Source organism: Danio aesculapii, chromosome 4 (genome assembly GCF_903798145.1).
Source record: "Danio aesculapii chromosome 4, fDanAes4.1, whole genome shotgun sequence".
Taxonomy (NCBI): Eukaryota; Metazoa; Chordata; class Actinopteri; order Cypriniformes; family Danionidae; genus Danio; species Danio aesculapii.
The window spans coordinates 19,259,680-19,287,613 of NC_079438.1; the positions used below are offsets into that span (position 1 = coordinate 19,259,680).

Consider the following 27,934-nt stretch of genomic DNA (forward strand, 5'->3'; position numbering starts at 1 on the left):
ATTTTGTCTAGATGCGTTTTGTCTGATTTTGTCTACTTTTGTTTAGTTTTGTTTTGTCTGATTTTATCTATTTTTGTCTAGTTTTGTTTAGTTTTGTCTCGTTTTGTTTAGTTTTGTCTGATTTTGTCTATTTTTGTTTAGTTTTGTCTAGTTTTGTTTTGTCTAGGTTTGTTTAGTTTTGTCTAGATTTGTTTAGTTTTGTCTAGTTTTGTCCGATTTAGTCTACTTTTGTCTAATTTCGTTTTGTCTGATTTTTGTCTACTTTTGTCTGATTTTGTCTAGTTTTGCTTTGTCTAGTTTTGTTTGTCTGATTTTGTCTACTTTTATTTTTTCTGGTTTTATCTAGATGCGTTTTGTCTGATTTTGTCTACTTTTGTTTCGTCAGATTTTGTCTACTTTTGTCTAGTTTTTTTTTTTGTCTGGTTTTGTTTTGTCTGATTTTGTCTACTTTTGTCTAGTTTTGTTTAGTTTTGTCTGATTTTGTCTATTTTTGTTTAGTTTTGTCTAGTTTTGTTTTGTCTAGATTTGTTTAGTTTTGTCCAATTTTGTCTACTTTTGTTTAGTTTTGTCTAATTTAGTTTTGTCTGATTTTGTCTATTTTTGTCTAGTTTTGTCTAATTTTGTCTAGTTTTGTTTTGACTAGTTTTGTTTTTCTGATTTTGTCTACTTTTGTCTAGTTTTGTTTTGTCTAGTTTTGTTTGTCTGATTTTGTCTACTTTTGTCTAGTTTTGTTTTGTCAGATTTTGTCTAGATGCATTTTGTCTGATTTTGTCTACTTTTGTCTAGGTTTGTTTTGTCTGATTTTATCTACCTTTGTCTAGTTTTGTCTCATTTTGATAAGTTTTGTCTAATTTCGTTTTGTCTGATTTTGTCTACTTTTGTCTAGTTTTGTCTGATTTTGTCTACTTTTGTCTAGTTTTGTTTAGTTTTGTCTAATTTCGTTTTGTTTGATTTTGTCTACTTTTGTCTAGTTTTGTTTGTCTGATTTTGTTTGCTTTTGTCTAGTTTTGTTTTGTCAGATTTTGTCTAGTTTTGTCTAATTTTGTCTAGATGCGTTTTGTCTGATTTTGTCTACTTTTGTCTAGTTTTGTTTTGTCTGATTTTATCTATTTTGTCTCGTTTTGTTTAGTTTTGTCTGGTTTTGTCTGGTTTTGTCTACTTTTGTCTAGGTTTGTCTCGTTTTGTTTAGTTTTGTCTAATTTCGTTTTGTCTAATTTTGTCTACTTTTGTCTAGTTTTGTTTGTCAGATTTTGTTTGCTTTTGTCTAGTTTTGTTTTGTCAGATTTGGTCTCATTTTGTTTTGTCTGATTTTATCTACTTTTGTCTAGTTTTGTCTCGTTTTGTTTAGTTTTGTGTAGTTTTGTTTTGTCTGATTTTGTCTAGTTTTGTTTTGTCTGATTTTGTCTATTTTTGTTTTGTCTGATTTTGTCTACTTTTGTCTAGTTTTGTTTTGTCTGATTTTTTCTATTTTTGTCTAGATTTGTTTTGTCTGATTTTATCTACTTGTGTCTAGTTTTGTTTAGTTTTGTCTCATTTTGTTTAGTTTTGTCTGATTTTGTCTAGTTTTGTCTAATTTCGCTTTGTCTGATTTTGTCTACTTTTGTCTAGTTTTGTTTGTCTGATTTTGTTTGCTTGTGTCTAGTTTTGTTTTGTCAGATTTTGTCTACTTTTGTTTTGTCTGATTTTGTGTCATTTTGTTTTGCCTGATTTTATCTACTTTTGTCTAGTTTTGTCTCGTTTTGTTTAGTTTTGTTTGGTTTTGTATATTTTTGTTTAGTTTTGTTTTGTCTAGGTTAGTTTAATTTTGTCCGATTTTGTCTACTTTTGTCTAGTTTTGTTTACTTTTGTCTAATTTCGTTTAGTCTGATTTTGTCGACTTTTGTCTAGTTTTGTTTTGTCTGATTTTATCTACTGTTGTCTAGGTTTGTTTAGTTTTGTCTAGGTTTGTTTAGTTTTGTCCGATTTTGTCTAGTTTTGTCCAATTTCGTTTTGTCTAGTTTTGTCTGATTTTGTCTACTTTTGTCTAGTTTTGTTTTGTCTGGTTTTGTCTATTTTTGTCTAGATTTGTTTTGTCTGATTTTATCTACTTTTGTTTAGTTTTGTCTCATTTTGTTTAGTTTTGTCTCATTTTGTCTAGTTTTGTCTAATTTCATTTTGTCTGATTTTGTCTACTTTTGTCTAGTTTTGTTTTGACTAGTTTTGTTTGTCTGATTTTGTCTACTTTTGTTTTGTCAGATTTTGTCTACTTTTGTTTTTTCTACTTTTGTCTAGATGCGTTTTGTCTGATTTTGTCTACTTTTGTCTATTTTTTTTTCTGATTTTATCTACCTTTGTCTAGTTTTTTCTCGTTTTGTTTAGTTTTGTCTGATTTTGTCTATTTTTGTTTAGTTTTGTTTTCTCTAGGTTTGTTTAGTTTTGTCTAGATTTGTTTAGTTTTGTCTAATTTCGTTTTGTCTGATTTGTCTACTTTTGTCTAGTTTTGTTTTGTCAGATTTTGTCTAGTTTTGTTTGTCTGATTTTGTCTACTTTTGTCTCGTTTTGTCTGATTTTGTCTATTTTTGTTTAGTTTTGTCTAGATTTGTGTAGTTTTGTCCGATTTTGTCTACTTTTGTGTAGTGTTGTCTAATTTCGTTTTGTCTGATTTTGTCTACTTTTGTCTAGTTTTGTTTTGTCTAGTTTTGTTTGTCTGATTTTGTCTACTTTTGTTTTGTCTGATTTTGTCTAGATGCGTTTTGTCTGATTTTGTCTACTTTTGTTTAGTTTTGTTTTGTCTGATTTTATCTATTTTTGTCTAGTTTTGTTTAGTTTTGTCTCGTTTTGTTTAGTTTTGTCTGATTTTGTCTATTTTTGTTTAGTTTTGTCTAGTTTTGTTTTCTCTTGGTTTGTTTAGTTTTGTCCAATTTTGTCTACTTTTGTCTAATTTCGTTTTGTCTGATTTTGTCTACTTTTGTCTGATTTTGTCTGGTTTTGTTTTGTCTAGATTTGTTTGTCTGATTTTGTCTACTTTAGTTTTTTCTGGTTTTATCTAGATGCGTTTTGTCTGATTTTGTCTACTTTTGTTTCGTCAGATTTTGTCTACTTTTGTCTAGTTTTGTGTTGTCTGATTTTGTCTATTTTTGTTTTGTCTGATTTATCTACTTTTGTCTCATTTTGTTTAGTTTTGTCTGATTTTGTCTATTTTTGTTTAGTTTTGTCTAGTTTTGTTTTGTCTATGTTTGTTAAGTTTTGTCTGATTTTGCCTAGTTTTGACTGATTTTGTCTACTTTTGTCTAGGTAACACGTTAAAGTCACAAAGATTCATTAAACGTTGGCTAATGCATTACAATCAACAGTGAGAAACAGCCATATCATAACTTCATGTTAATTAACTTATAATGTGCAATACTAATTTTACATGTGTCAAAATAATCTACAAAGTACAGCAGCCACACAATGTGTCAAAATAAAATATTGTGTTAGGACTGTAGGATCTACTGTAGGACTTATTTTAATGTAGTTTGTCTCATTTTCTTGGCATTTACAATAGCAATCCATCCCAAACTACTAATATTTGTGCAGTATAGTCACTCGCCCGAGTTTTTAACTTCTTTAACTGGAGGAGTCACAGTGTGCCCTTTTAGTGAACACCAGTACACCATCTGCTGTTTCATATTTCTAAACTTATGTTTCTAAACTCTAAACTTCTCATCCTGTTCTTAAGGACTGATATTTTATTTCTTCTAATTTCTTAAGCAAAGATGCTGATGCCAAATTGTACACTATAATGCCACACACACACACACACACACACACACACACTAATATATATATATATATATATATATATATATATATATATATATATATATATATATATATATATATATATATATGAGGTATTAAACTGGTATTGGTGAAGAACTATAATTACTAATGGTTGTCTAGCTTTTAAAAATATGTGAAAAGGCACCATTCAGATTTAATGATTGTAATGATCTGGGGAATCAAGCATGTATTGTTATAGACACCTTTGCTTATTTGTCTTAAGAGATGTACAGCAGGTCCTGTTCATGTAATATGCTTTAGGCTATCAAGTTGGTATTGGCATGAACAGCTATACCTATTAACAGGTTTCTTATATGTAAAACGGTCCTATTCAGTTAATGATCTGGCCTATCAGGCAGCTATTAATAAAGATGATAGCACATGATGATGATCCATTTATTTAAATGAATATGTGACACAAATATCATTGTTGAAAACAAGTTACAGGAGTAAGTGAAATGTCCACCTCTGTAATTACACCATAGTGAAAAAGAAGTCTGAGAAATGCTGTAGTTCAGGGGTGGGCAAACTCGGTCCTGGAGGGCCGGTGTCCTGCACAGTTTAGCTCCAACTCTGATCAAACACACCTGCTTATAGATAATTAGTGATGTTGAAGACACTGATTAGCATGTTCAGGTGTGTTTGATTAGAGTTGAAGCTAAACTATGCAGGACACCGGCCCTCCAGGACCGAGTTTGCCCACCCCTGCTGTAGTTGGTGTAGGTGAAGCAGGTTAATCACATTAAAAGTTCTGCATTGTGTAGATATGAAAGTGAACTCTTGTCATTGAATTACCCTGTATAAACTCTCTATACAATAATTTTACTTGTGATCTAATTATTTCCTAATTATAAATATATAGATGCGTGACAGATTTGATGGTGGATAAGCTTGAAATCGCATCATGTGAGAGCATGAAACCAATAGAAGATCAAAACATGACCTCTCTGTACAGAAAAATTTAATATGGAGCGATCGCTTGCTTTTACCAACTCCTAATCTTATTGTTTTATCCTGCCACATTTCACAGCGCCGTACAACAGAATTATACAAACACAAACTCTAGCCTAACTTGCTTTCAGAATAACTTTGCCCAGCTGCTACTAGATATTAGCCTGTCTTAGACAGAGTGGGTGCATTTAGAAGCTGCTGTGCTGTGGAAGTTTCTGACTAGAAGTTGCTTTCTTGATTTGTTTGTCTTTGTTACATGATGTCTTGTGGTGAGATCTGTCTTGATAACCTTTAATGTGTTTTGATTTTTTGCGCATTGATTCCTTTGTCTATAAGGCTGAATTTGAGTTCAGAATGTCACTATGCAGAGTGAGTGCATTCTCCCCCTTCTCCTGGTTAAGACAGGAGGCTCTGGAAGTTGACAAAATCAAATAAACCCAACCTGGGCACGATGATGTTAATTGATTTGACAATGCTTGATATAAACCTTTCCTGTTGACTTGATTTTAGTTTGTGATCAACTCTGCAGCATACGCAGCTGAAAGTGTGACATGCAGCAAACAGCCAATCTCACCACACACAAGTGCAGTAAACAGCCAATCACAAGACACATGAGAGTCAGTTTGACTCATTTTTCCAGAGTCAGTGCAATTCAGTTCTTTGTTGTAGATTATAGATATATCATGATATAAAAATATAATGAATCTGAATACATTTACAATCCTGAAATAAACACTGCTGATGCAGCAAATGTTTAAGACGGCAATTTAAAACATAATATCAGTGCAAATCAATCAACTTAAGTTAAAGATTTAGCTTCACAAACAGGTCAATACACAGTAAAAGCTTTATATATTAAAGCAAAATTAGATGCATATTTAAATGTATATTTTCATATTAATTGACAAATCAAAGTAATTGAATGTATAACTTTCAAATATAATAGAATTAGTTATATTTCAGATAATATAAATCAATTATTAGCAACAAAAGACCAATTTCATAATGCTTTTAGTGTAAAAGACTTTAATTTGATGCAAAAAAATATGCTGGAAGACTGGATTAGATATATGGCACTTTACACCTGATTACCTCTGCAGATTATATAAATTATTTCATAGCACCTGGACTAAACACAAATGACTTTGAAGTTACAGTGTTTCTCATCCATTTGTGAATAATGTACAAACAATAATCTACAAAGGCCAAAAGTAGCAAAAAATGGCCAGTATGTGATCGCTTTACTGTGTTAAAAGGAAATGGTTTTGTCACAGGGTATCTTATATATGCTTTTGTGAATGTTTATGCATATTTGTATGCACAAACACAAGTAATAATTAGAGGGAAAGACATCTTTGTTACCAACTAGCGACCTAAGGTTGCCAACATCCCACCTACAGTCCTCCGCTCTACCAACTGACTTGTCATCGTTAGCTTGATGCTTGTAATAAGGACACAGCTCTGTCAACACGGAGTTCATTCAACACATGCTGTGCTTTGTTATTATGTTAGCGACCTAAGGATTGCCAACATCCCAGACAGAGCAGCTGCAGCATACTTGCGTGGAGGCCCACAGCTAGGCTTGAGGGTAAATATCTGCCAGTCTTCCCTGGTGGTCTAGTGGTTAGGATTCGATGCTCTCACTGCTGTGGCCTGGGTTCAATTCCCAGTCAGGGAACTTCCTTTTCACCTCTATGGTGAACTTTGAGCTTTAGCGACGAAGATGTGTCCGAACTGCACAGGCGTGAAAAGAGCTCTGAGCGCAAAAGACCTCCTTCGAGCCACTGGCACTCTGTTCAGCACCTTGTTAGCACATTGTTTGAAACAAGGACAAGGCGCAGCAACCTGGAGTTCCGTCACCACACATTCTGCTTTGTTTTTATGGCAAGAGGTTGTGTGGATGGGATGCTCTTACAGGATTCCTGACAGTCCCTCCATAGAGGACCTGAGATCCAGGGTCGGAGACTCTCCCCCTCCAAGAGGACGTTAAAAGCCATAGTTTCTTTTATGCATGTTTTATCAGAGCACTTAGGTATTGCTGGAGCTCAGACACTTACAAGTGGAGAAGATTACGCTGCAAGTTGGCTTGGTGACTTCTAAGTGGTAGGGACTTTTGCAACAAGTAGGCTGGGTTTACGGTTGGTGTAGCTGTAGTAGACGTTAATAAAAATCAGCAGTTGGGGCAGCCTTTGAAACCAGGGGAGCGCCCTACGGGTTCTGTGCTGGCGGCCCCTTAAACTCGACTCACTCCAGAGTGGAACTGAACAGCTCCAGCGAGGGCGAAAGGTGACCGCAGTGCACTGGCTGACAGCAAAGGAAAAAGACCAAAGCGAGCCAGCCAGGAGTCGAACCTAGAATCTTCTGATCCGTAGTCAGACGCGTTATCCATTGCGCCACTGGCCCTGTCTGCTTGGTTTGTCATCGTTAGCTTGTTGCTTGTAATAAGGACACGGCTCTGTCAACACGGAGTTCATTCAACACATGCTGTGCTTTGTTATTATGGCAAGTTGTGGTGTCGATAGGATGCTCTCACAGAGCATGTGACAGTCCCTCCATAGAGGATCTGTGATCCAGGGTCTGAGACTTTCTCCTCTCCAGGAGGAGGTTACAAGCATTAGATTTATTTTTGACAGAGCAGCTGCAGCATACTTGCGTGGAGGCACACAGCTAGGCTTGAGGGCATAAATCTGCCAGTCTTCCCTAGGGGGCTAGTGATAAGGATTCGGCACTCTCACCGCCGCGGCCTGGGTTCGATTCCCGGTCAGGGAACTTCCTTTTCACCTCTATGGTGAACTTTGAGCTTTAGCGACGAAGATCTGTCCGAACTGCACAGGCGTGAAAGCAGCTCCGAGCGCAAAAGACCTCCTTCAAGCCGGAGTAGAACCAGCGACCTAAGGATTGCCAACATCCCACCTACAGTCCTCCGCTCTACCAACTGTTTTGTTTTTTTTCCTTTTATTATACTGTTCAAAATTCATACAATTCACTTATTTATCCAGATTACACTTCAGACAAAACATTTAAATGGTCCATATTACATTCATAGCTTCACAACAATGTGTTTTTTTTTTTGTTGTTTTTTTACATAAAATGTTGCAAGTTGTATTCCTTAAAAGGTAAAATCACATTTTTAAAAAGACATTTTTATTCCTGTGTCTCTAAAAATCTTTGTGACTTCTTGAGTTAAAACATCATAAAAAGCCTCCTGCATTTCCTCTAACTTAAAATAATAAAATAGACATTCAAAATATTTCTCCACCTTCCTCTTAAACACATTCCACACATTTAATAAAACTTTTTCCTTTTTTGCTACAACTCTTCTCTCCCATATTGCACTTTTCATTAAAATCACAAGTAAATTTATGAGCTTTTTATTATTACACTCTTTGTTCAGCCCCAACACTAACACCTTTTCCCACTCTAGATTGTCGTCTCTTTCTCCTTTCAAAGTTAAAATCATGTTTTTGCATTTCTTATTAAAATCTTTTAACTCATTACAATATAAAAAAAAGTGTAAAAATCCTTCATCTGCATCTTGACATACTTTACATGTGAGACTTTCCTCCATCCCTATTTTGTTTAAAATGACATCTGTAAACACTGCTTTACTCCTGATAAAATATTCTAAATTCTCCAGTTTTGATTGTCAGATTTGCCATTTATATTAGCCCAAATATTGTCCTCATTTACATCTTTAAAACGCCGTATCCAGTACTGATTTGCACCAGGTTTCTTAAAAACCCCATCTCTAAAAAACCCATAAATCATTTTCACTGTACAATCTTTAAAATCCCACCATTTCTCTCCAAATCTTACACTCACATCTTTACTTTGTTTATTTTCTTCCATATTTTCTATTCTTGTTAACCATTCTGCAGGTATGGCATTTTTAATTATGTCGTATTCCTTTATTAAGTCTTGTCTATTAAAATCCTCCTTCGCTTCATCCATCACATCAATAACATACTGCACCGGTAAGAATCCTTAAATTCATATAAAACATCTCTTACTCTTGTTATTCCCACCTCCCACCATTTCCTAAAAAACACCACTTTCTCTTGATTAAGAATGTCACTGTTTAAGAATAAAGGCTGATTTAAAATGTTCTCACGTACTTGTATATTAAAATGTACACAAGTTAAAAATTTCCCCCATGCTCCAATCGATCCTTTATAAAAATCTGGTAGACCCTCTGTCATGAATGTTTTCATCCTCATCCATAAAATATTATCTCCCATATTAAAATTGCCACTTTTACTTAAAAAATATTCCATTGTTCTTTTCCATGCTGCCTTATTTTCTTCATCCAAATATTTCCTTACCATTTTCACTCTTAAGCTGTTTTTTCTTTGCTCCACATCTATTAAACCTAGTCCCCCTTTGCCTACTTCTCCAATCAACGTTGCGTATGCTATCCTTGGAGGCTTCCCTTCCCATAAAAAATCTAAAAAACATTTTTTCAGCCTTTTTTCCATCCACAGTGGCATTGATGACACATATAAAATATTCCATAATTTAGAAACCATTAAAACATTCAAAATTAAAACCCTCCCCTTCAAAGTTAAAGACATTAATTTCCAAAACCTCAGCCTTCTTTCAATCCCTCCTAACATTTCCTCCCACATAGTTGCTTCTGCTTTCTTTTCATCCCTCCCAACTACAATGCCTAAAATTTTAATTTCATCCATTTCCTTGAACGTAAAATGTCCAGATAAAGCCTCAGTTCCTCCAAATCTCAAATATACTGTTTTATCTTCGTTTATTTTAGCTCCTGAACCCTTACAAAAATGTTGCACCGTTTCAATTGCTTGCTTTACACTTGCCAGATCTTGTATTTTTAATGTGGTATCATCAGCATATTGAAATATTTTGTTCACTCCCCCCTCTACCTCTATTCCTTTTATTCGTTCCTCATGCTTCACAGCTAATCCCAGTGGTTCTGCAACTAAGGCATATAAAAGCGCAGATAACGGGCAACCCTATCTGATTGATCTTGTTATTTTAAAACAGTCCGTTAAAAAACCATTGCATTTTATCCTGGTTATAGCTCCTCTATATAAAATCTGAACCCACTTAATAAAATTTTCCCCAAAACCAAAACTCTTTAACACTCCAAATAAAAAGTCATGCTCCACTCTATCAAAAGCTTTCTCGAAGTCCAGACTAATTAAAAAACCATCTTTCTTCTTATCATTTATATATCTTATTGTGTCTTTAATACTCATAGTTGTGTCAGCAATGTCTCATCCTTTTATACTATATGCTTGGTTTGTTTTGATTATGCTTGGCATCACTTCCTTTAATCTGTTAGCTAAAACTTTTGCTAAAATCTTAAAATCAGTATTGAGCATTGTTATAGGTCTATAATTTTTTAAATCTACTTTATCCCCCTTTCCTTTGTATATCACCTTCATTAAGCCCATCCCCATTCTTTTATTTACCCCACCATTCTCAAAAATCTCATCATATACTCCCTTTAAAATACTAGATAAAATATCTTTAAAAACAATATAAAATTCACTTCCCAACCCATCAATTCCTGGACTTTTCTTTTTGTTCAATTCACTAATTGCTCTTTTTATTTCTTCTTCTCTTACCTCCTTGTCACATTCTCTTTTTTCCTCTTCTTCTACTCTTGATTTGATTAGCTTTAGCAGTTCCCTTTTTTCTTTTTCTTTTACTCCCTCTGTGCAAAACAATTTCTCATAATATGATCTTATTTCTTCCAAAATCTCCTCATTTTCTTCCACTATGTTCCCATTTTTGCTCCTTATTTCTTTAATCATTTCTGCCTTCCCTCTTGTCTTCTCTAGATCAAAGAAAAATTTAGTGCACTTTTCCCCCTCCACTGTAAATTTAGCTTTGCTTCTTAATCTTGCACCTTCAAATTTCTCCTCCTCCATTTCTTTCAGTCTTCCTTCTAGTTCTTTTATCTTTTGTATATCTTTTCTATTCTCATTTTTCAATTCGTTTTCTAGTTTTTCTTTCAGCTCTTTTTCCTTATATTTTTTACAATTTTGTAACTGTCTACAGTATTTTATAGTAAACTTTTTAACTAAATGTTTCACATTCTCCCACCACATTCTTTTGTCCTCATTATAAATTTCATTCCCTTTTTCCTTTTGAATAATTTCCTTTATACTTAAAACATAGTCTTCATTCTTTAAAACCGCTGTGTTTAAAACCCATACCCCTGGCCCTCTTTTCACATTACTCCAGTCTAAATTCATAAAAATTGGCTTATGGTCACTCAGACTTGTTTCTTCATATTTGATCTTGCTTATAAACTCTTCAACATTTCTTGTGCATAAAATAAAATCAATTCTTGTTTGACAAAAAAAATTCCCCACTAACTGTCTTCTTGAGTACTCTTCTGTCTGTTCATTCCTTTCTCTCCACACATCAATTAAATTCATTTCCTCCATCAATATTTTCAGTTCTTTTCTTCCCTTATCCGTTTTAAAAACCATTCCCTCAGCCATTTCTAATTTACTAAAAACAGTGTTAAAATCCCCCATGATAATAACTCTTTCATGTTTCTTTAAATAATCTCTTAGTACATTAAAATACTCTTTCTTTCTGTTCTCCTCTGTTGGGGCATGAACGTTCACCATAATTACTTTTTTCTTCTCATACTCCATTTCACATATCATACACTTCCCCTCTTTGTCATTATAGATTGTTTTACATAAAACCCCACTGTTTTCTTTTATTAAAATTGCAACTCCTCTCCCCAGCCTCCCATCCCCATTATTGTATAAAATCTCCCCACTCCACCTTTTTCTTATTTCCTTCATGTATTCTTCCTTCCAGTTTGTCTCCTGTAATAAAATCACATCTTCTCGTTTACACATTTCTTTTACTTTTTCAAATTTTCTGATGTCTAAAAGCCCTCTTGCATTAAAAGACACAATTCCTAAAACCATAAATAAGATAAAAACATTCATAAAAACCATCATCTCAGTCCATCTCTTCCAAGCCCTATAGCAACTCATACTTATTTGCGCATTCGATTTCTTCATCTTTTAGCAGTTTTTTCCTTGCAGTCTCTAAATTAGGTTTTATCTTTATCGATCTTCTTCTTTTTGATGATTTCACCTGTGTCTCTTTGTTTCCCTCCTTTTGTAAATGTTCCTCTAACTCGTCTTGCTCCTCATTACTTTGGTCTTTTGTCTCCACTGTGTCCAATGCCTTTTGAAAACTGTCTGTCATGTCCATTTGTGTCCAAAATATGTCTTCCTGTTGTCCTTGTTGTAAGTCTTTATTATTCAAATTGCTCAATTCTGCTGCTTCCAAAACATTCCTTAAACTGTCAGTCATATCCATTTGAGTCCATGTTGTCCCTTCCTGTTCAGTGACTCTGTCCTTTCCATTAGCCTCATTCTCTTGTAGTTTTTCACTTTTAGATTCTGTTCTTCTGTCTTGTGTTGTTGTTTTGTCCTCTGACTGTATATTGTCTCCTTCATACATCTGTCTGTCTACCCGCTGCTCTACCTCCTCCTCCTCTTCCCCCATCCAACATTCACATTTATTTAAAACCTTATTACAATCCGGGCACTTCACCGCATCGCAATCCCTTGCGAAATGCCCCTTTTCCTCGCACTTATAACACTTAAAATCTGGACAGTCTTTCACCACATGATCTGGGCTCATGCACAGCCTGCAAGTTTTCACCTGATGGCTGTGCATCACCCTAAAGTATTGTGGTCCTTCTGCTGTCTCTATTCTTGTGCTGTACGGGAGGGACGCCACTTCTTTGGGGAATCTGGTTTTTACAAACCTCGTCCCATCTTCAATATCTGTGCCCGGATAAAACCTTCTTTTAATTTTTGAAAGGGGACAAACTCCCCAATGATCCAATTTTTCTAAAATATCTATGTCAGCAACATAGACAGGCAGATGCATGAAGGAGACAACATAATCTCGATTTTGTAGCCTCTTTACTGTACAGTTTATCCCTTTAATAGTCAATCCGTCTGTTAACACATCAGCATCTTCCTCTCTTTCAAGTGTTACTTCATATTCCTTGTTTTGTTTTGGTCTTACAGCCAAAATCTTTCCATCCCCAATCCTCTCCGTCACTGCTTTAATTAAATCCATTGCTCTCACCTCAGTTGTTTGTCCCATATCCACCGTTACAGTTGCTTCTTTTAGATAAATCCTTTTCTTTGCTTCCTTCTCCGATCTGTTTGTTTCTCGTTGTCGTCTGTCCAGTCCATTGTCATTTGCCTTCTCAAATCCGTCCGCCATTGCCAGGTCTGTCACCGTAGATCCGTCCATTGCAAAAAAAAAAAAAAATAGGAATAAAAAACACTCCTCCCGAACAGCTCACGCTGCTGGGAGGATAAACTAAACAAACTCAAAAAAACTTTAACAAAAATGTATTTTAGTCAAAAATAAAACTAAACAGAAGAAAATGTGGTGAGCCTCTCTCACCAACTGCAGCCAAACACTTCCTGGAATGTACCACTCTCACACATGCACAGGGGGGTATGGCCGTAAGCGAAAGCAATCGTCAAGAGTTGGCTATTTAAAAATAGGCGCAGTACCAGGTGCCGAGCGCAACTCCGCTTGCCTTGACACAGCAGCGACAGAAACTACGCCCTTGTCACCTCAATTGTTTACCTGTATTTTTTTTTTTTCAATTAATTAATTAATTAATTTTTTTGCCAAATGAAGGAATTCAAAAAGCTTACAGCACCTGGTATTCCCAGGCGGTCTCCCATCCAAGTACTAACCAGGCCCAACCCTGCTTAGCTTCCGAGTTCAGATGAGATCAGGCATTGCCATTTTTTTTTTTTTATTATACTGTTCAAAATTCATACAATTCACTCATTTATACAGATTACACTTAAGACAAAACATTAAAAAGTCTATTTTACATCATAGCTTCACAACAATGTGTTTTTTTTTTCACATAAAATGTTGCAAGTTGTATTCCTTAAAAGGTAAAATCACATTTTTTAAAAAGACATTTTTATTCCTGTGTCATTTAAAATCTTTGTGACTTCTTGAGTAAAAACATCATAAAAAGCCTCCTGCATTTCCTCTAACTTAAAATAATAAAATAGACATTCAAAATATTTCTCCACCTTCCTCTTAAACACATTCCACACATTTAATAAAACTTTTTCCTTTTTTGCTACAACTCTTCTCTCCCATATTGCACTTTTCATTAAAATCACAAGTAAATTTATGAGTTTTTTATTATCACATTCTTTGTTCAGCCCCAACAGTAACACATTTTCCCACTCAAGATTGTCGTCTCTTTCTCCTTTCAAAGTTAAAATCATGCTTTTGCATTTCTCATTAAAATCTTTTAACTCATTACAATATAAAAACAAGTGTAAGAATCCTTCATCTGCATCTTGACATACTTTACATGTGACACTTTCCTCCATCCCTATTCTGTTTAAAATGACATCTGTAAACACTGCTTTACTCCTGATCAAATATTCTAAATTCTCCAGTTTTGATTGTACAAATTTGCCATTTATATTAGCCCAAATATTGTCTTCATTTACATCTTTAAAACGCCGTATCCAGTACTGATTTGCACCAGGTTTCTTAAAAACCCCATCTCTAAAAAACCCATGAATCATTTTCACTGTACAATCTTTCAAATCCCACCATTTCTCTCCAAATCTTACATTCACATCTTTACTTGGTTTATTTTCTTCCATATTTTCTATTCTTGTTAACCATTCTGCTGGTATGGCATTTTTAATTATGTCGTATTCCTTTATTAAGTCTTCTCTGTTAAAATCCTCCTTTGCTTCATCCATCACATCAATAACATACTGCACCGGTAAAAATCCTTCCTTAAATTCATATAAAATATCCCTTACTCTTGTTATTCCCACCTCCCACCATTTCCTAAAAAACACCACTTTCTCTTGATTAAGAATGTCACTGTTTAAGAATAAAGGCTGATTTAAAATGTTCTCGCGTCCTTGTATATTAAAATGTACACAAGTTAAAAATTTCCCCCATGCTCCAATCAATTCTTTATAAAAATCTGGTAGACCCTCTGTCATGAATGTTTTCATCCTCATCCATAAAATATTATCTCCCATATTAAAATTCCCACTTTTACTTAAAAAGTATTCCATTGTTCTTTTCCATGCTGCCTTATTTTCTTCATCCAAATATTTCTTTACCATTTTCACTCTTAAGCTGTTTTTTCTTTGCTCCACATCTATTAAACCTAGTCCCCCTTTGCCCACTTCTCCAATCAACGTTGCGTATGCTATTCTTGGAGGCTTCCCTTCCCATAAAAAATCTAAAAAACATTTTTTCAGCCTTTTTTCCATCCACAGTGGCATTGATGACACATATAAAATATTCCATAATTTAGAAACCATTAAAACATTCAAAATTAAAACCCTCCCCTTCAAAGTTAAAGACATTAACTTCCAAAACCTCAGCCTTCTTTCAATCCCTCCTAACATTTCCTCCCACATAGTTACTTCTGCTTTCTTTTCATCCCTCCCAACTACAATGCCTAAAATTTTTATTTCATCCATTTCCTTGAATGTAAAATGTCCAGATAAAGCCTCAGTTCCTCCAAATCTCAAATATACTGTTTTATCTTCGTTTATTTTAGCGCCTGAACCCTTGCAAAAATGTTGCACTGTTTCCATTGCTTGCTTTACACTTGCCAGATCTTGTATTATTAATGTGGTATCATCAGCATATTGAAATATTTTGTTCACTCCCCCCTCTACCTCTATTCCTTTTATTCGTTCCTCATTCTTCACAGCTAATCCCAGTGGTTCTGCAACTAAGGCATATAAAAGTGCAGATAACGGGCAACCCTGTCTGATTGATCTTGTTATTTTAAAACAGTCTGTTAAAAAACCATTGCATTTTATCCTGGTTATAGCTCCTCTATATAAAATCTGAACCCACTTAATAAAATTTTCCCCAAAACCAAAACTCTTTAACACTCCAAATAAAAAGTCATGCTCGACTCTATCAAAAGCTTTCTCGAAGTCCAGACTAATTAAAAAACCATCTTTCTTCTTATCATTTATATATCTTATTGTGTCTTTAATACTCATAGTTGCGTCAGAAATGTCTCGTCCTTTTATACTATATGCTTGGTTTGTTTTGATTATGCTTGGCATCACTTCCTTTAGTCTGTTAGCTAAAACTTTTGCTAAACTCTTCAAATCAGTGTTGAGCATTGTTATAGGTCTATAATTTTTTAAATCTACTTTATCCCCCTTTCCTTTGTATATCACCTTCATTAAGCCCATCCCCATTCTTTTATTTACAGCTTCAATCAACGCGTGACGAACAGAACACCTTAAAGATGTTATCTGATGAAGAGGTGGACCTTGACCTGTCACTCGAGGAAACCATAGAAACCAGACTAAAATCCTTGGAAACCTTCGCAATCGACCAGATATCCAGTTTACAGCAGGACACCAGGGTCCTGCAGGAGGCAGCAGAGAAAGTAATGGAAGGAGACATGGCTGTCTTGAAGGCAGAGGTGGCCTCTCTGAAAACGCTGGTTGCGGACCAAGGCCAACAGCTGCAGGAACTAAGGGACAGGCTTGAAAGGAACAGTGAGCCTGAAGTCCAAGAGATGCCTGCAACTTCAATGGACGACAACGCGCTGAAAAGAAAGCGAGATGAAGAAGAGCTTGACAGCCTTTTAAAACCGTTTTGACCCGAGAAGGCGGATCCTGATGGCAAAATGAAACCGAGACAGCAAGCGTTTTTTCAATTCATGTTGAATGACCTAATCATTACAGACCTCAGTAACCTGGAGAGTGATGCATCGCTGATGAAATTGGAAGGAGTTAGACGGACTACCTGAAACAAAAAATTAAGCAGTACGTTAAAGAAAGCCACACCAAAATATTACTGAAAAGAGAACAGGAAAGACTAAAGAATTTGGTGGGGAAAAGAAAAGTTTAAAGGTTGACCTGTTTGGTGTATTTGCTGTGATAAGGGGGGAGAGTGTTGATGTGTGTTGGGGGTTCTGCATGGGGGTTTTGAGTGTTCTTTTATACATGTAAAATAGTTCCGAGTGAGTAAAAACAAGCTGAAAGTGCACTTGTAGAGATGTAACTCAATAAACATTTAGAATTGAGACTGTCGCTGTCACCGGACGGTAGCTTCGCTGCGTTTGTTTGGAATTTAGATTCGCAATTTACATTATTATCACAAAATACCTTCTCATTCACTAAATATTTATCTCTCCTACTTGGGGTGAACAATCCCTTAACACACTCATACAAACAAATCTACTTTTAAACGTTCTGTCTCCCAAGCATCCGCCTGGTGTTTGTAGCTTTAGCCTGCTAGCACCTGCTTTAGCCTGGTGGAGAAGCATCTGCTGGAGAAGCATCGATGGAGGCGCTGGAGCTGGAGCTGGAAGCAGTGGAGTCCCAGATTCGCTCGCTGGAGACGAAGCGAGAGGGCATCAGGGCTCTGCTCTTAACCCGTACTCGTTCGTCTGAGGTAAGTGTTCGATACAAAGACAATCCTCCTGCCTCCTCAACCCCGTGTGCTTCTCTGTCCAGGCCCAGCGCACCGAGGACGCGGTTTACTCAGGCGTCGTTCACGCCGACACCCGGCTACCACGGCCCCTGGGTGCAGCCGCGTAAGGTGCTTACCAGGTCCCGGGGCAGAACGTCTCCTCCTCCGGTGTTCGAGATCCCCACGGAGAACCGCTTCGCCCCTCTGCGCGAGACGCGTCGCGATGAGGCCATCATTGGCGACTCAATCGTGCGCCACGTCCGCTCCGCTTCCTCCAAAGGTAACAAAGTACGCACTTTCTGCTTCCCTGGTGCCCGAGTTAAGAATATTTCTGCACAGATACCTACTATCCTGAGCGCTGCAGAGAGCCTCGGTGCCGTCGTCCTCCACGTAGGGACGAACGACACCGGGCTCCGGCAGACGGTTCGACGCACCTCGCCCGCCACGCAGATCATCGTTTCTGGACCGCTTCCTACCTACCGCCGAGGAAATGAAAGGTTCAGTAGACTTTTTGCTCTGAATGAATGGCTATTAACATGGTGTGAAGAACAGAAATTGCTCTTTGCCAATAACTGGAATCTTTTCTGGGAGCGTCCTAGGCTTTTCCGCGCTGACGGGCTGCACCCCAGTCGAGCTGGAGCTAAACTCTTGTCGGACAACATCTCCAGAATACTTTGCTCTATCTGACTAGTAAGTAAAAACTCACAAAATTCACAATTTAACTCCTATTCGTCCCACATAAATAACAGTAATGCATACCTAGCTAAACCCATAGAGACTGTGTCTGTTCCTCGCATTATTAGATCAAGAAACAAACGTACTGTGTGCTCCAGAAATAATCTATTAAGAATTAAACCAGAAAAAACACTAAAAAGTGAAAATACAAATTTCATAAAGCTTGGTCTCCTAAACATCAGGTCACTAGCACCTACAGCACTTATCATAAATGAAATAATAACAGATAACAATCTTACCGCACTCTCTCTCACTGAAACCTGGCTGAAACTAAATGACTATATTAGTTTAAATGAAGCAACTCCTCCAGGATTCTTATATAAACATGAGGCTCGTCAAACTGGTCGTGGTGGTGGAGTCGCGTCAATCTTTAGTGATATTCTTAATGTTAATCAGAGAAACGCACTTATGTTTAGCTCCTTTGAAGTATTAGCGCTTAATGTTGTCCTTCCAAACACTATGCAAAAACCTACGTTATCTCTCGCCCTAATCACCATATATAGACCCCCAGGACCCTATGTCAATTTTCTAAAAGAGTTTTTTGATTTTATCTCTGACTTACTAGTTAAAACTGATAAAATACTAATTGTAGGAGACTTTAACATCCACATAGATGACGCTAACGACACATTAGGGCTCGCGTTTATGGACCTACTACTTTCACTAGGGATAAAGCAAAATGTTATTGGTCCAACCCATCACCTAAAGCATACACTAGATCTAATTCTGTCTTATGGAATTGAGGTCATTGATGTAGACATTATACCACAAAGTGATGATATTACAGTCCACTACCTCTTACTATATAAGTTGTGTTTACCTGAAATTAGCAGATCCGCTCCAATATATCGCCCTTGTAGAACTATTGTTCCATCCACCAAAGATGAATTAATAAATAACTTACCTGATCTTTCTCTACGTCGAAATGCACCCGTAAACGCAAATGACCTTGATGTAGTAACCAGCAGCATGGATGCCATCTTTACTAGCACTCTAAATACTGTGGCACCCATCAAACTAAGAAAGGCTAGAGAGAATAAAACTACACCATGGTATAATAGTCATACCCGCGCTCTCAAAACAGCAACCCGTGCCCTGGAACGTAAATGGAAAAAAACTAATTTAGAAGTCTTTAGAACTGCGTACAAAGACAGTATGTCCCGCTATAGGAGGGCTTTAAAGAGCCCATATTATACATGAAATATGGTCATATGTAGGTTGTAAGGGTCTCCAACAACAGTCTAATATGCATGCAAGGTCATAAAACACTTTGATGGTCTTATAATCTGCATTTATTTTTACCTAATTATCCCAGCGACTCCCATATGAATCGTTCAGCGATTCATTTGTTCCTAACCCGCTCCTCAGTGCGAAGCTAATCTGCGCTGATTGGACCAATGACAGCCTGCTGCGATTGGTCGACAGTGACAGGCTTCAGCGCGAGACAGAGTGAAATGCCCAGCTGGTAATCAACTATATAAAAGTAGTCACAGTGCACACATGCTTTATAGTGTAAGGCTTTTTTCACACACACACACACACACACACGCACACACACACACACACACACACAACCCTCCTCAGAAGAACTGGGGAGATCGACGCGAGTCTCCTAGCCACTTTACCTACTCTTTTCTCTCTCTCTCTCTCTCTCACACACACACACACACAACGCTCCTCAGAAGAACTAGGGAGAGCGACGCAAGTCTCCTGTCTCCTAGCTTCAAGGCGTCACACACTCGACCTGCTTTTTCTCTCTCTCACACACACACACACGCACACACACACACACACAAACACACACACATCACGTTCCTCCTCAGAACTAGGGAGATCGACACCTCTCCCGTCTCCTAGCTTACGATGGCCATAGCAACGACAAACGGCAGTGGAACGCGAGCTCACAAAAGCAATTAACGTTAAATCCGTAAACAAAGCGCCACGCGTCGCGTTTTTAACGTGGCTTACATGCAATAAGAGAATATAAAGAGTAACCGCGTGTACTGTACCAGGTTAACAAGTAACAAAACAAGTAACATAATTTGCAAGCTAGAGTAAACGAGGCAACAATTTTAATCGCACTTACTTACACTAGTGAATAAACCTCAACCACTGACTCTTCACAGTTTCATCTTTGGGTAGAGATTGTCAATATTATCCATCTGAGCACAGCGTGACTTCATTCGACCGGCGGCGTCTGTGTGTGTGTGTGTCTAGTGTTTTTTCTGTGTTTGTGGGCGGGTCCGCAGGTTTCAAATCTCCCTGGTTTGCGCGCGTAACTACTGGCAAGGCTTGTGTTTCGTGGCTGCGTCATCGCGAAACACCTAATGACTCGTTATCAAGACGACTCGTTTGAAGCACTATGAGTCGACTCTTTTATAGATGAATCAATAATTTTAAACACTGTGCACTTACAGATTTAAGCATTAGCTGGATATTTCACTTCACTTAGAGCTGTGTTACACACTACATGGAAGGGCATTTTCAAAAACCCATAATATGGGCTCTTTAAAATCTGCCAGGGCTGAGCACCTCCGCAAACTGATAGAAAATAATCATAACAATCTTAGATTCCTATTTACACCATTGCTAAATTAACAAATAATCGGTCATCTTTGGAAGAAAACGTTCCACCGCAAATTAGTAGTGATGACTTCATGAATTTTTTCAGTGATTAAATAGACGGCTTTAGACAGAAAATAGGAGATATTAAACTTTCTGCACCGCCTTATACTTCAGATCCAGTAAACACGCCTCTGAATCTAAATAACCTACAGTGCTTTAAAATCATAAAACAGGAAGAGCTAGACATAATTATAAATAGCTCTAAATCAGCTAAATCAGTATATTGGACCCAATTCCAACAAAATTACTGAAAGAATTGCTACCTGTTATAGGAGAACCTCTTCTTAACATTATCAACTCTTCTTTATCTTTAGGCCATGTTCCAAATCCTTACAAGTTAGCTGTTATTAAACCTATTATTAAGAAACCACAACTGGACCCCAGCAACTTAGCTAATTATAGGCCTATTTCAAATCTTCCATTTATATCTAAAACACTAGAAAAAGTTGTTTCTGCTCAATTATGCTCCTTACAGCAGACCAACAATGTTTTTGAAGTGTTTCAGTCAGGTTTCAGAGCTCATCACAGTACAGAAACTGCATTAGTGAAAATAACCAACGATTTACTCTTAGCTGCTGACCAAGGGTGCATCTCGCTATCAGTTCTACTCGATCTTAGTGCGGCATTTGACACCATTGACCATGGTATCCTTATTAATCGCTTAAAGTCTACAGGTGTCCAGGGACAGGCCCTACAATGGTTTAAGTCATAATTAGCTGACCGTTACCAGTTTGTGAATATTAATAGACAGCCTTCACAAATCAGCCCAGTAAAATACGGGGTGCCTCAAGGATCAGTTTTAGGCCCTTTGCTGTTTACAATATACATGCTACCCCTGGGAGACATTATTAGAAGACATGGGATCAGCTTTCACTGCTATGCAGATGATACTCAATTATATATTTCAACTAAACCTGACGAGACGTCTAAACTGTCCAAGCTAACTGAGTGTATTAAAGATGTTAAAGACTGGATGACCAACAATTATCTTCTCTTAAACTCAGAGAAAACAGAATTATTACTTATTGGGCCTAAATCCTGTACACAGCAGATCTCACAACTCGACCTACAATTAGAGGGATACAAAGTTAGCGTTAGCTCTACTATAAAAGATCTGGGTGTCATATTAGACAGCAATTTAACTTTTAAAAATCATATATCCCATGTCACAAAAACTGCTTTCTTTCATCTGAGAAATATCGCTAAGTTACGAAGTATGCTATCCATCTCAGATGCAGAAAAGCTAGTCCATGCTTTTATGACTTCTAGGCTGGACTACTGTAATGCTCTGTTTGCTGGCTGCCCAGCATCCTCTATTAACAAACTTCTTTTAGTACAAAATGCAGCTGCCAGAGTTCTTACCAGGTCTAGAAAATTTGATCACATCACCCCAATTTTATCCTCCTTACACTGGCTGCCTGTTAAGTTTCGTATTGAATTTAAAATATTGCTTCTTACATATAAAGCTTTAAATAATCTAGCTCCTGTTTATCTAACCAATCTTCTGTCTCGCTACAATCCAACTCGCTCTTTAAGGTCTCAAAACTTAGGGCTTCTGGTAGTACCTAGAATAGCAAAGTCGAGTAAAGGAGGTCGAGCCTTCTCATTTATAGCTCCTAAACTCTGGAATAGCCTTGCTGATAACGTCCGAGGCTCAGACACACTCTCCCAATTCAAAACTAGATTAAAGACCTATCTGTTCAGTAAAGCATACACTTAGTGCACCACTTAGGGGGCTTCCACACAGGATCTGCATCTAGTTTATATACACTATGAACAGCAGCTACGCTAATTATTTTCTTTATTCTCCATTTCCACCCGGGGATACTCTTCCCGAGGCCCTCAGACTATGCAGAGTCACTGATTCGATCCAAGACCAACGATAAGATGATCCCAATGTTTCCATATCCTGGACCAGGCCGTATTCTGAGCAGCTACTGTGATGGTCATGGAAGGGTGGAGAACATGAGACTGATTCCTGTGACGCTCCGGAGACAGACGAGTCTTCGCTGAGGCCAGCTTCCAGCCTCCGCCACTGAGACTGCAGCTCTGCACAAGACGTTTGGCCAGCGGAGAAATTAAAATGGTCGTGCCCAACTGAGCCTGGTTTCTCTCAAGGTTTTTTTTCTTCACTTCCGCCATTAGTGAAGTTTTTTTCCCTCTCCGCTGTCGCCACTGGCTTGCATGGTTCGGGATCTGTAGAGCTGTGCATCGTTGGATTTATTCAATATTTTGACTCTCAGTAGTGATTATTAATCCACACTGAATTGAGCTCAACTGAACTGAACTTAAACACTACAAACTGAACTACACTGTTCCTATTTACTGTGACCTTTTATGTGAAGCTGCTTTGACACAATCTACATTGTATAAGCGCTATACAAATAAAGGTGAATTGAATTGGTGTGACTGGTCTTGAGATTCAAATTCCAGACAAGGCCACTCTCATTAACTTGAAATCACAACCTTTCGGCAGCTATTTCCTTGTTTGCATTTCATCATCATCCACCTAACATGAGATCATTAGTTGAAAGCCACGGGGTACTTGAAGTCAAGATCTCCATTACCAAAGCTTAGCGGAACCATTTAGGTTTGTAACGTGACAGTGAGATTCAAGCAAGATTGGATGAATCTTATTTGAAGTGTGCAGCAAGTCTGAGAATTCGAAGCTAACTATTGTCCTCAGATCATCACGTCTAAGTTTTGAGAAGACCAGTCAGAATTGTTTCACACAACTTAAATGTAACCCAACAAAGACAACCAGATGGGACTTGAACCCACAATCCCCAGCTTTGAAGGCTGATGCCTTTTCCATTAGGCCAATGGGTAAACACTAGTGTTTGTCATATCTGATGTATGGCTCAGGAAGTTCTTGTTACTCAGAAAACAGTACTTTAGGATCCCTATGCCATATTACATTTAGACAATCTGTGTGTACACCTAATGACAAAACAGCTTCTCTGAGGAGTTTTCCATTGTCATGTCTTTTTGACCTAAGGGTATGAACCTAGCTTTTTAAAGGTAACACTGGATTGTCTTGCACAGTCAACTTAAAAGGAACTGCATCAAAGACAACCCAGTTGGTACTTTAAACCCACAATCCCCAGCTTCGAAGGCTGGTGCCTTATCCATGGGACTGTTTCATACTTACTGTGAACTGTAATATGCCCCCAGGGAGTTGCTGACACATGTAACAAAAACAACATGAACAAAGAGTAGATTGGATCGGTCTGACAGAATTTTTTGTGGCACTGCAAACTGTTTCTTCAGGGCTCGTTGGTCTAGGGGTATGATTCTCGCTTTGGGTGCGAGAGGTCCCGGGTTCAAATCCTGGACGAGCCCTGCGACGGTCATAGAAAAAGCAGCGGTGCTGTGCTATCCATGGTGTTTCTATGTTAATTGTAGCAGCTTTTGCTGTGACTTTAGTGAATGAACAGTTAGTGGACTTCTGATCTAATTCAGTCTAACATGTACAATTATACAGACAAAAAAAGGAGCGGCAATGATTCGGTTGTTAGATTTGTTTATGGATCTTGAACAACCCACCAGCTTTATATGTAAGCACCATTTTTGTCTTTGTACACAGTCTCTTCTCTGTAGGCACCATGCAGGATTCAAAATGGCCTTTCGCGTTAGGTATCTCGTTACCCTTTTAGTCAAAATAGGTAATATGCATGGCAATGCAGAAAGTTAATGACATGCACACACATCTCAAGAAGGTTTTCACAGCAACCGTGTTTCATCCACCAAACATTGCTCCCAAATTGAAGTGAGACCTTCAAAGACAACCCAGATGGGTATTGAGCCAACAATCCCAAGTCCTGGAGGTTGATGTCTTATCCATTAGGCCACTGGGTCATTTCGTCAATCATTTGTCATGGATCTTTTGTATGCCTTCAACAAGATGCCAACGCATGGAAAACTGCACTTTAGGATCTCGATGCCAGTTTGCATTCCATCAAAAAAGATGTGTGCAACTAATGGTCAAACATTTTCTTTGGGCAATCATCCACATTCGTGGCTCATTGGTCCTGGGGTATGGTTCTCGCGTAGGGTGTGACTGGTCTTGAGTTTCAAATTCCAAACAAGGCCACTCTCATTAACTTAAAATCACTGCAGCTATTTTCTTGTTTGCATTTTATCATCATCCACCTAATAAGAGACCATTAGTTGAAAGCCACGAGGTACTTGAAGTCAAGATTTCCCTTACCCCCCGACAATACTTTCTCATCACAGCACAGACCTGCGTCCTCTTAAAAAAAACAGATGCAGTCGTCCTCCAGGAAACGGCGTTTCAGAGCTGTGCCATGCCACTGCTGAGCTGCACCGTGAAAGACCTTGAAGTCATTAGGTGTTACCAAAGCCATGGTCCAAAAGCATGGCCAAAAGCACATTTCGCCTGGGCCTTTTAGAACTGTGCTAGCATCAGTCTTGAAAAGAGCTGTGCATAAAGCAACTCTCTAGCAGCAGATGGAGTGGGGAAAATGTGCCACAAAGGGACAGCCAAAGAGGACTGGGCGACTTGGAAAAAAAACTATCAAATCCCAATCTTGATGAGCCGTGCAGAGGAAGATTGCAATTACGTATAGGAGGCTTGAAAGAAAAGAGAACAACAACATAGGTGGACGTGCAAAACACATAGTCTGCAGGATTCGAATCTGCGCAGTGAAACCCCAATGGATTTATAGTCTATCGCCTTAACCACTCGGCTACGACTACAGACGTCTGCCTTCTCTCTCCTGCTGAGGTGGCAACCAAGCACAGGGTCAACAGGGGTAGAGGAAGGTGCACTAGCTCTTGTGCAACTTTTCCGTACAATCTCTGGAAAGCAGGGACAGCATAGCTCTCTAATCTAACACACTCAGCTAACTTCAACTTCATCCACACAAGCTGATGATCTGAATTCAGAGCAACGTGCTCTCGCAGGCCACACCACAATGGACAGAAACCAAGTGATATGAAAAGAACAACGAGGTCTCTGACAAACAGACAGGCCTTCGCCTGAACAGGGACTTGAACCCTGGACCCTCAGATTAAAAGTCTGATGCTCTACCGACTGAGCTACTTGTGTTCCTGTCTGTGGAAACACCTGTTTGCGGAGTTGGCCCTCTGCAAGCCCCTTGCCGGCTGACAACACTTTCACATCACAGCACAGTACACCTCTTAAAAAAAACAGATGCAGTCGTCCTCCAGGAAACGGCATTTCAGAGCTGTGCCATGCCACTGCTGAGCTGGACCGTGAAAGACCTTGGAAGTCATTAGATGTTACCAAAGCCTAACCTCTCGGCCACGACTACGCATGGTTGCAGCTCGTTGACTTTTTCTCCTGAATGTGGGCAACATTGAACGCAGCACAGATGGGGCATAAATGGCCTGAGGTTGTAAAAAAGCGGCACAAGCATTGCTCGCAGTTAACAGGAACACGCTTCCGTGACCCGGATTCGAACCGGGGTTGCTGCGGCCACAACACAGAGTACTGACCACTATACGATCACGGCACACCGCTCGCTCACCGATAAGCTCTCCAGCTGCCTGGACACTAAGGGACACTGGTTTGTGACCGTGATTCAAACTGGGATTTCTCTGGCCACAACACAGAGTACGGATGACTGTACGGTCGTGGCAAACCACTGTCGCTCACCCACAGCTGCCTGGTCACTAAGTGACAGGGGCTTGTTTGTGAGTTGCAGAGGAGGATTCCAATTACGTATAGGAGGCTTGAAAGAAAAGAGAACAACAACATAAGTGGACGTGCAAAACAACGTAGTCGGCAGGATTTGAACCCCCAATGGATTTCTAGTCCATCGCCTTAACCTCTCGGCCACGACTACAGACGTCTGCTTTCTCTCTCCTGCTGAGGTGGCAACCAAGCACAGGGTCAACAGGGGTAGAGGAAGGTGCACTAGCTCTAGTGCAACTTTTCCGTACAATCTCTGGGAAGCAGGGACAGCATAGCTCTCTAATCCAGTGTTTCCCAACCCTGTTCCTGGAGGCACACCAACAGTACATATTTTGGATGTCTCCCTTTTCTGACTTCAGGTGTTGGAGTCTCTTCTGATGTTATGATAAGTTGATTCAGGTGTGTTTAATTAGGGAGAGGTTGAAAATGTGTACTGTTGGTGTGCCTTCAGGAACAGGGTTGGGAAACACTGCTCTAATCTAACAAACTCAGCTAACTTCATGGGCACTCTTTCCACACAAGCTGATGATCTGAATTCAGAGCAACGTGCTCTCGCAGGCCACACCACAATGGACAGCCACCAAGTGATATGAAAAGTACAACGAGGTCTCTGACAAAGAGACAGGCCTTCACCCGAACAGGGACTTGAACCCTGGACCCTCAGATTAAAAGTCTGATGCTCTACCGACTGAGCTACCCGGGCTCCTGTCTGCTGAAGCACCTGTTTGCGGAGTTGGACCTCTGCAAGCCCCTTGCCGGCTAACAACACTTTCTCATCACAGCACAGACCTGCGTCCTCTTAAAAAAAAACAGATGCAGGCGTCCTCCAGGAAACGGCGTTTCAGAGCTGTGCCATGCCACTGCTGAGCTGGACCGTGAAAGACCTTGAAGTCATTAGGTGTTACCAAAGCCATGGTCCAAAAGCATGGCCAAAAGCACATTTCGCCTGGGCCTTTTGGAACTGTGCTAGCATCAGTCTTGAAAAGAGCTGTGCATAAAGCAACTCTCCAGAAGCAGATGGAGTGGGGAAAATGTGCCACAAAGGGACAGCCAAAAAGGACTGGGCGACTTGGAAAAAAAACTATCAAATCCCAATCTTGATGAGCCGTACAAGATGTTGCTGTCGATTTATTGAACGTTTCTCTAGGCAACATCAGAGTGTAGGGACTACAAAAAAAGCTAATTTGCGACTAGTCACTGGACTTGAATTATTCAATATGGGATTAAACACACAGGCCCGCAACCAAACGTCGCAAAAGCCACAGTTCCTCTCACAGAGAGAAAAAGCAAAAGCAGCTGGCTGTTCCGTAGTCGGCAGGGTTCAAACCTGCGCGGGGAGACCCCAATGGATTTCAAGTCCATCGCCTTAACCTCTCGGCCACGACTACGCATGGAGGTAGCTCTTTGACTTTTTCTGCTGATTGTGGGCAACATTGAACAAAGCACAGTTGGGGCATAAATGGCCTGAGGTTGTAAAACGCAGCACAAGCATTGCTCGCAGTTAACAGGAACACGCTGCCGTGACCTGGATTCGAACCGGGGTTGCTGCGGCCACAACACAGAGTACTGACCACTATACGATCCCGGCACACCGCTTACTCACTGATAAGCTCTGCAGCTGCCTGGACACTAAGGGACACTGGTTTG

General features: G+C 38.7%; 5 non-coding genes across 5 annotated transcripts; 2 read left to right on the forward strand and 3 right to left on the reverse strand.

Annotated features, from left to right (window-relative positions):
- Positions 1–6,361: 6,361 nt before the first annotated feature.
- On the forward strand, positions 6,362–6,433 carry trnae-cuc (transfer RNA glutamic acid (anticodon CUC)). The gene has a single exon. It is a non-coding gene; the product is annotated as a tRNA-Glu (tRNA).
- Positions 6,434–7,085: 652 nt separating this feature from the next.
- On the reverse strand, positions 7,086–7,158 carry trnar-acg (transfer RNA arginine (anticodon ACG)). The gene has a single exon. It is a non-coding gene; the product is annotated as a tRNA-Arg (tRNA).
- A 16,719-nt stretch (positions 7,159–23,877) lies between these two features.
- On the forward strand, positions 23,878–23,949 carry trnap-ugg (transfer RNA proline (anticodon UGG)). The gene has a single exon. It is a non-coding gene; the product is annotated as a tRNA-Pro (tRNA).
- A 2,968-nt stretch (positions 23,950–26,917) lies between these two features.
- On the reverse strand, positions 26,918–26,990 carry trnak-uuu (transfer RNA lysine (anticodon UUU)). The gene has a single exon. It is a non-coding gene; the product is annotated as a tRNA-Lys (tRNA).
- A 603-nt stretch (positions 26,991–27,593) lies between these two features.
- trnas-uga (transfer RNA serine (anticodon UGA)) lies at positions 27,594–27,675 on the reverse strand. The gene has a single exon. It is a non-coding gene; the product is annotated as a tRNA-Ser (tRNA).
- Positions 27,676–27,934: the final 259 nt, after the last annotated feature.